Below are 6,000 nucleotides of genomic sequence, written 5' to 3'. Positions count from 1 at the left end.
GAAAGCAGCACTCACGTCTAACAAGACCAATATAGAGAGAAGTCCTCTGTCTGATGCCATAAGGAGGTCGTTTGTAACCTTCACCAGTGCTGTCTCTGTGCTATGGTTCGCTCTAAAACCTCACTGAAAATCCTCAAATAGACTATTAGTGTTTAGAAAATCACATAGCTGATTAGCTACAACTTTCTCCAGGATCTTTGAGAGAAGGGGAAGGTTGGATAGAGGTCTATAGTTGGCTAATACATCCGAATCAAGAGTAGGCTGTTTCAGTCTCCTGAACAGTTAATTACTGCTACTTTAAAGGACTGTGGTACGTACCTGTTAGTAAAGACTGTAAGGACGTGCTGATTAGGGGTAGGACCTCTTTAAGTAGCCCAGTAGGAATGGGGTCTGGCAGACATGTTGACGGTCTGGACGAGGAGATTATTGAAGCCAATTCAGAAAGATCAATAAGAGAAAAACAGTCCAAATACACATCCGGTCTAACAGCTTTTTCTATGGTTCTTAGGTTTGAAGTTGGATCAGAGCCTGTTGGGGGCAGGAGGTGATGAATTTTGTCTCTAATAGTTAGAATTTTATCATTAAAGAAGCTCATGAAGTCGTTGCTACGGAGCTCTAAAGGAATACAAGGATCAATAGAGTTCTGGCTCTTTGTCAGCCTAGCTATTGTGCTGAACAGAAATCTAGGGTTGCTTTTATTTTCTTCAATAATGAGGAGTAGTAGGCGACTCTGGCATTACAGAGGGCCTTTCTATAGGTTTTCAGACTGTCTTGCCAGATTAAACGGGAGTTTTCCAATTTGGTGGCACGCCATGTCCTTTCTAGTTTGTGTGAATATTGAATATTGCTTTAGCCCGCGTGTCTGGGAATTATACCAGGGAGCTTATCTTCTTTTTTAGAGGGGCAATAGAGTCTAACGTTATTCACAGTGAAGCTGAAGCACTATCGACCAAATAATCAATTTGGGAGGGGCTAAGATTAGCATACCGGTCATCCATAGCACAGGGACACACCTCCTTAAATTTGGCAACAGCACTATCAGATAAGCATCTAGTGAGGACCTCTCTGTCATATAGTGCATAGTCCAGTAACAGGAAATCAAATGTTATCAGGTAATGGTCTGATAAAATAGAGTTATGTGGGAAGACTGTTGACTGTTCAATTTCAACACCGTAAGCCAAAACAAGGTCAAGAGTGTGGTTGTAACAGTGAGTGGGTTCATTTACACTCTGAGAGAAGCCAATTGAGTCCAAAAGTGAGACAAAAGCAGTGCTGAGACTATCATTTTCATTATCCACATGAATATTAAAATCACCTACTATAATCACTTTGTCCACACTAAGGACTAAGTCTGATAAAAACTCTGAAAACTCAGTTAAGAATTCAGAGTACGGGCCAGGAGGGCGGTACTCTTTAGTGTTTTCCAGGTTGGGTGTGAAAAGTAAGTAGGGCTTTCAAAGGAGTTATAATTACGTTTGGGTCTGGGTTGGACTATTAAAATAGTGTTAAAGATTGCTGCAACTCCACCTCCTCGTCCAGAATCTCGGGGAATATGAGTATTAAAATGACTGGGAGGAGTGGCTTCATTAAGGCTAACAATTCCTCAGGACGTAGCCAGGTTTCAGTCAGACACAATAAATCAATACGGTGGTCAGATATCAGATCATTTACTAAAACAGCTTTGGATGGCAGAGATCTGATGTTTAAAAGTCCACATTTACTTCTCCTGTCCTGTTTCATAGTGCCAGTGGTGGTTTATGCAGAACTCCTCTCCTGTTTGACTTAATAAACTTAAATGATCTGAATGGTCGAGGGACAGACACAGTCTCTATGGGATGTTGGGTGGGTGACTGTTCTAATGGAGGAGCAGAGAAGCGTGTAAGACTGCATCTCTACCTCCTGGTCTCGACTCTGGGTTGTCAGGTTTTAGGACTCATAAACGTTGCCATTAACTTCTAGATAAGAGCACAGCTCCGTCCAAAGTGAGATAGATGCTGGCTCTTCTAATGAGACCAGGTTTTCCCCAGAAAGACTGCCAATTGTCTATGAAGCCCACATTGTTAGCTGGGCACCACCTCGACAGCCAGCGGTTAAATGATGACATGTGGTTGTACATGTCATCACTGGTCAGGTTGGGCAGGGGACCAGAGAAAACTACGGAGTCCGACATTGTTTTGGCAAAGTTACACACCGACTCCACATTAATTTTGGTGACCTCCGATTGGCGTAATCAGGTGTTGCTGCCATACAATCAATATTTCTTTTTGGTGTATCAGCGTGATCAGACTCACTCTTTGTAAATTTGAGCATAGCATTTCAACCATCTAAAATGCCTAAATTCAAGTATTTTATTTTGATTTTAACCCAAAAGAGCTTGTCATCTAGCCTAACTAAAAAATACTCATTGTGTTTAACTGATATCCAAAAAGCCTGCTACATGCATGTTAATAACAAAAGAAGAAATCAACTCTCAAAAATTATCAAAAATATCTCCAGGTAGTTAAACTATTCTGTTCTATTTTATTCAATTACAGAAACAGAATTCCAGATTCAATTGTAGTCATTGTGGTTCTGTGGAGCTTTCTAACATAATTGCATAAAACTGCCATCTAGTGGTTATTGATTTACACACTTTCTGCTACAGTAGAAAGTGCAGTTTCTACTACATTGTTGTTCTGAACATTACCATAACTATTATTTTATATTAATATGACTATCCTATAGGAATATGACTAATAATGAGCAGCATGTTAACAATTCAATTCAATTTTCAATTCAATTCAATTCAATTCAATTCAATTTTATTTGTATAGCCCAATATCACAACAGAGTGTCTCATAGTGCTTTACAAAGTTCACTGAAATAAACAAGTGTAAGCGAACAAACAATCTAATAAAGAGTCCATCAGTCGATGAGGCCAATGGATCAGTCCGGTGGATCAGTCCGAGGCATCACCTGCCCTTTATGACCCTCCTTCTTCGGGAAGGAAAAACTCAAAAAACCCAGTGGGAAAAGAGAAACCTCCGGGAGCACCACAATGAAGGAGAGATCCAGCTCCCAAGGACGGACAGGCTGTAGCCTTGGACAGACGCACATCCATTGGCTGGTAGTGAATAACATGATAATAGTTAGATATATGAATAATATGACTAATATTGTTATGTATATGTAATTGTATATGTTTTCTTTTACATCACGTGGATGGGCAAGTGCATGTGCGTCACTTACCTGGGGAACACATGGCACCAGGTGGGATGTGCTGGACAAACAAGTCCGATCCATCCCCACCTCACAACAACAGGACTTAAAGGATCTGCTGCTAACATCTTGGTGCCAGATACTACAGCACACCTTTGGGGGTCTAGTAGAGTCCATGCCTCAATGGGTCAGGGCTGTTTTGACAGCAGTTCAATGTAAAAATGCATATGTCTGTTTTGGGCCTCTGTATTTCTACATGGCAGACTCCGTGGAAGAAGACACACTCCCTATGTAGAGGTAAAGGGCTCAATCTTAGCCGATTCTGAATTTCAGGTGATTATACAATAGTGAAAACATAATTATGATTATTATGATTAAATTACAGTAAATTACAGTACACATATATGCAAAATTCAAAAATTAAATAAAAACTGAAATAAAATAGAAATAACATTTAGATTCAGCATTTACAAGAAATTGTAATCAAATTTAATGAAATAATTTCAAATCGCTTATCTCTGTGTGGATAAGTGAACATAGTAAAGATGAATATTCTTTCTACTGTCAACTGTTGCATGTTATAATTCAAAAATCAGATTTGAAGACCATTTATGGCATGGAAAAAAGGGGGTCATTGACAGAAATGTCTTTATTTCATTTGAGCGAAGCTCCCCTTAAACTTTTGTCATCTGTTGGTCCACTTTTAAACTTATGGAAATATAAAAGATTATGGTGCTCCATGTTGAATGACACTATTGATTTTGAGACATAGAGTATTACAACACATTTATTTACTGAACTAAATCATAGACACACATGAACTGAAATGGTCAAATCTTTATTTAACAGGAATTAAATATTATTAATTTCTTTTTTTCCCAAAATGGATGAATTTAACAAAAAAGCAGCTACAGTGCTGGTCATCATTATTGGCACCCATGAAATTTAAGTACATAATGTAGAATATCTCCTGAAAATTATTAACCTGGTGAAACAGCTTTGGTCTATAGAAAACTCATGTTTGATACAGAACAGCAAATGATAAACCAACAATTAAACAAAAAACAATAGTAGGAAAAAATAGAAAATCTGAAAGATTGCTGTGACACTGGTATTGGCACCCTTTAAATCAGTGTGGGGAAAAAAAACATTTTGTCTCACCTGTGACAAATCAGAAATTAGAATCACCTGTGTGATGACATGACATAAATTAGCCAATGAATTACGACCTAAATGTTTTAAAAAGCCACGTTCCTTTTGTCACAATGGTGAAGGCTGAGGACATAAGAAATGCTATTATTAGCAAACACAAGACCTCTAAAGGGTATAAGGCCATCTCCAAAGACCTTGCTATCCCTGTTTCAACAGTGCGCAATGTTATTAAGAAGTTTGCAAAGCATGGAACTGTCAAGAACCTCCCTGGACGTGGGGGGAAGAGGAAAATCGATGAGAGAACTCTTCGAAGGTTAGTGCGAACCGTGGAAAAGACACCACGTAAGACATCCAAAGACCTGCAAGCTGACCTGGAACAATCTGGAGTAAAGGTTTCAACACGAACAATGCGCCGCACACTAAACCAAGCAGGGCTTTATGGACGATGGCCGAGGAAGACCCCATTACTGAAAAAAAAGACATAAAAAGGAACGACCGATCTTTGCCAAAGAGTACCTGGACAAACCACAATCCTTCTGGGAAAATGTGCTGTGGACAGATGAAACAAAAATAGAACTTTTTGGCAATGCACACCAACAATTTGTTTACAGGCGGCGAAATGAAGTTCACAGGGAACACCCTCCCCACAGTTAAGCATGGTGGAGGATCCATAATGTTTTGGGGCTGCTTTGCTGCATCTGGTACTGGAGGCCTTCATCGTATCACAGGAATCATGAAATCGGAGGATTACCAAGGGATTTTAAAACAAAATGTGCTACCCAGTGTAAGAAAATTAGGTTTGAGTCGAAGATTATGGGTTCTCCAGCAAGATAAAGACCCAAAGCACACATCCAAAAGCACGCAGGAATGGTTGAAAAGGAAAAAATGGACTGTTTTAAACTGGCCAGCAATGAGTCCTGATCTCAATCTGATTGAAAATCTATGGTGTGAGCTGAAGTGTGCCATTGGGCAAAGGAATTCTGCAAACGTTCAAGAGCTTGAACAAATTGCAAAAGAAGAGTGGGAGAAAATACCAGCTGAGAAGTGCAAGAAGCTTATAGATGGCTACAAGAAACGAATGGAGGCAGTCATCGCTGCCAAAGGGTGTGCAACCAAATATTAAGGAGGGGTGCCTTTATTAATGTCCATGTCATTTTTTATGTTTCCTCTTTGAAATTAAAACATGTAAGATGTAAAAATAATATTTTTTGTTAAATTACTTTGGAATTCCAATAATAAAATTCTGATGATATTAATTTGGTACATTTTCATTTATTTCTGAAGATATTGTACAGGTTCTGCAAAAAATTAAAGGGTGCCAATAATGGTGACCAGGACTGTATGTAGCCTTATGTAATCTCAAAATCTCTTATGTGGGACAGATGAGGTTTCTGATTTGCTGGCAGTGTGTTATATTCTTCACAGTGTTAACATCCTCTTATCTCCCTGAATGAAGATCCTCCAGAGGTAAAACTAACATGGAAAAACTAACAAACATTTTTTCAAGCAAAAGCTTTAAACAACAATTAGAAATTAGTTTTCACCATCTATGGGATGGACCTGAAAAAGTGCAACAGTTGATGCTATAACTACCAACAGGACACGTGTAATTTCATGGTCAGTCCATTTAAAATGGCATTTAAATATTTT

The sequence above is a fragment of the Pempheris klunzingeri genome, chromosome 24 (assembly GCF_042242105.1).
Source record: "Pempheris klunzingeri isolate RE-2024b chromosome 24, fPemKlu1.hap1, whole genome shotgun sequence".
Lineage (NCBI taxonomy): Eukaryota > Metazoa > Chordata > Actinopteri > Acropomatiformes > Pempheridae > Pempheris > Pempheris klunzingeri.
Note: the sequence above shows the minus strand (reverse complement) of the source record.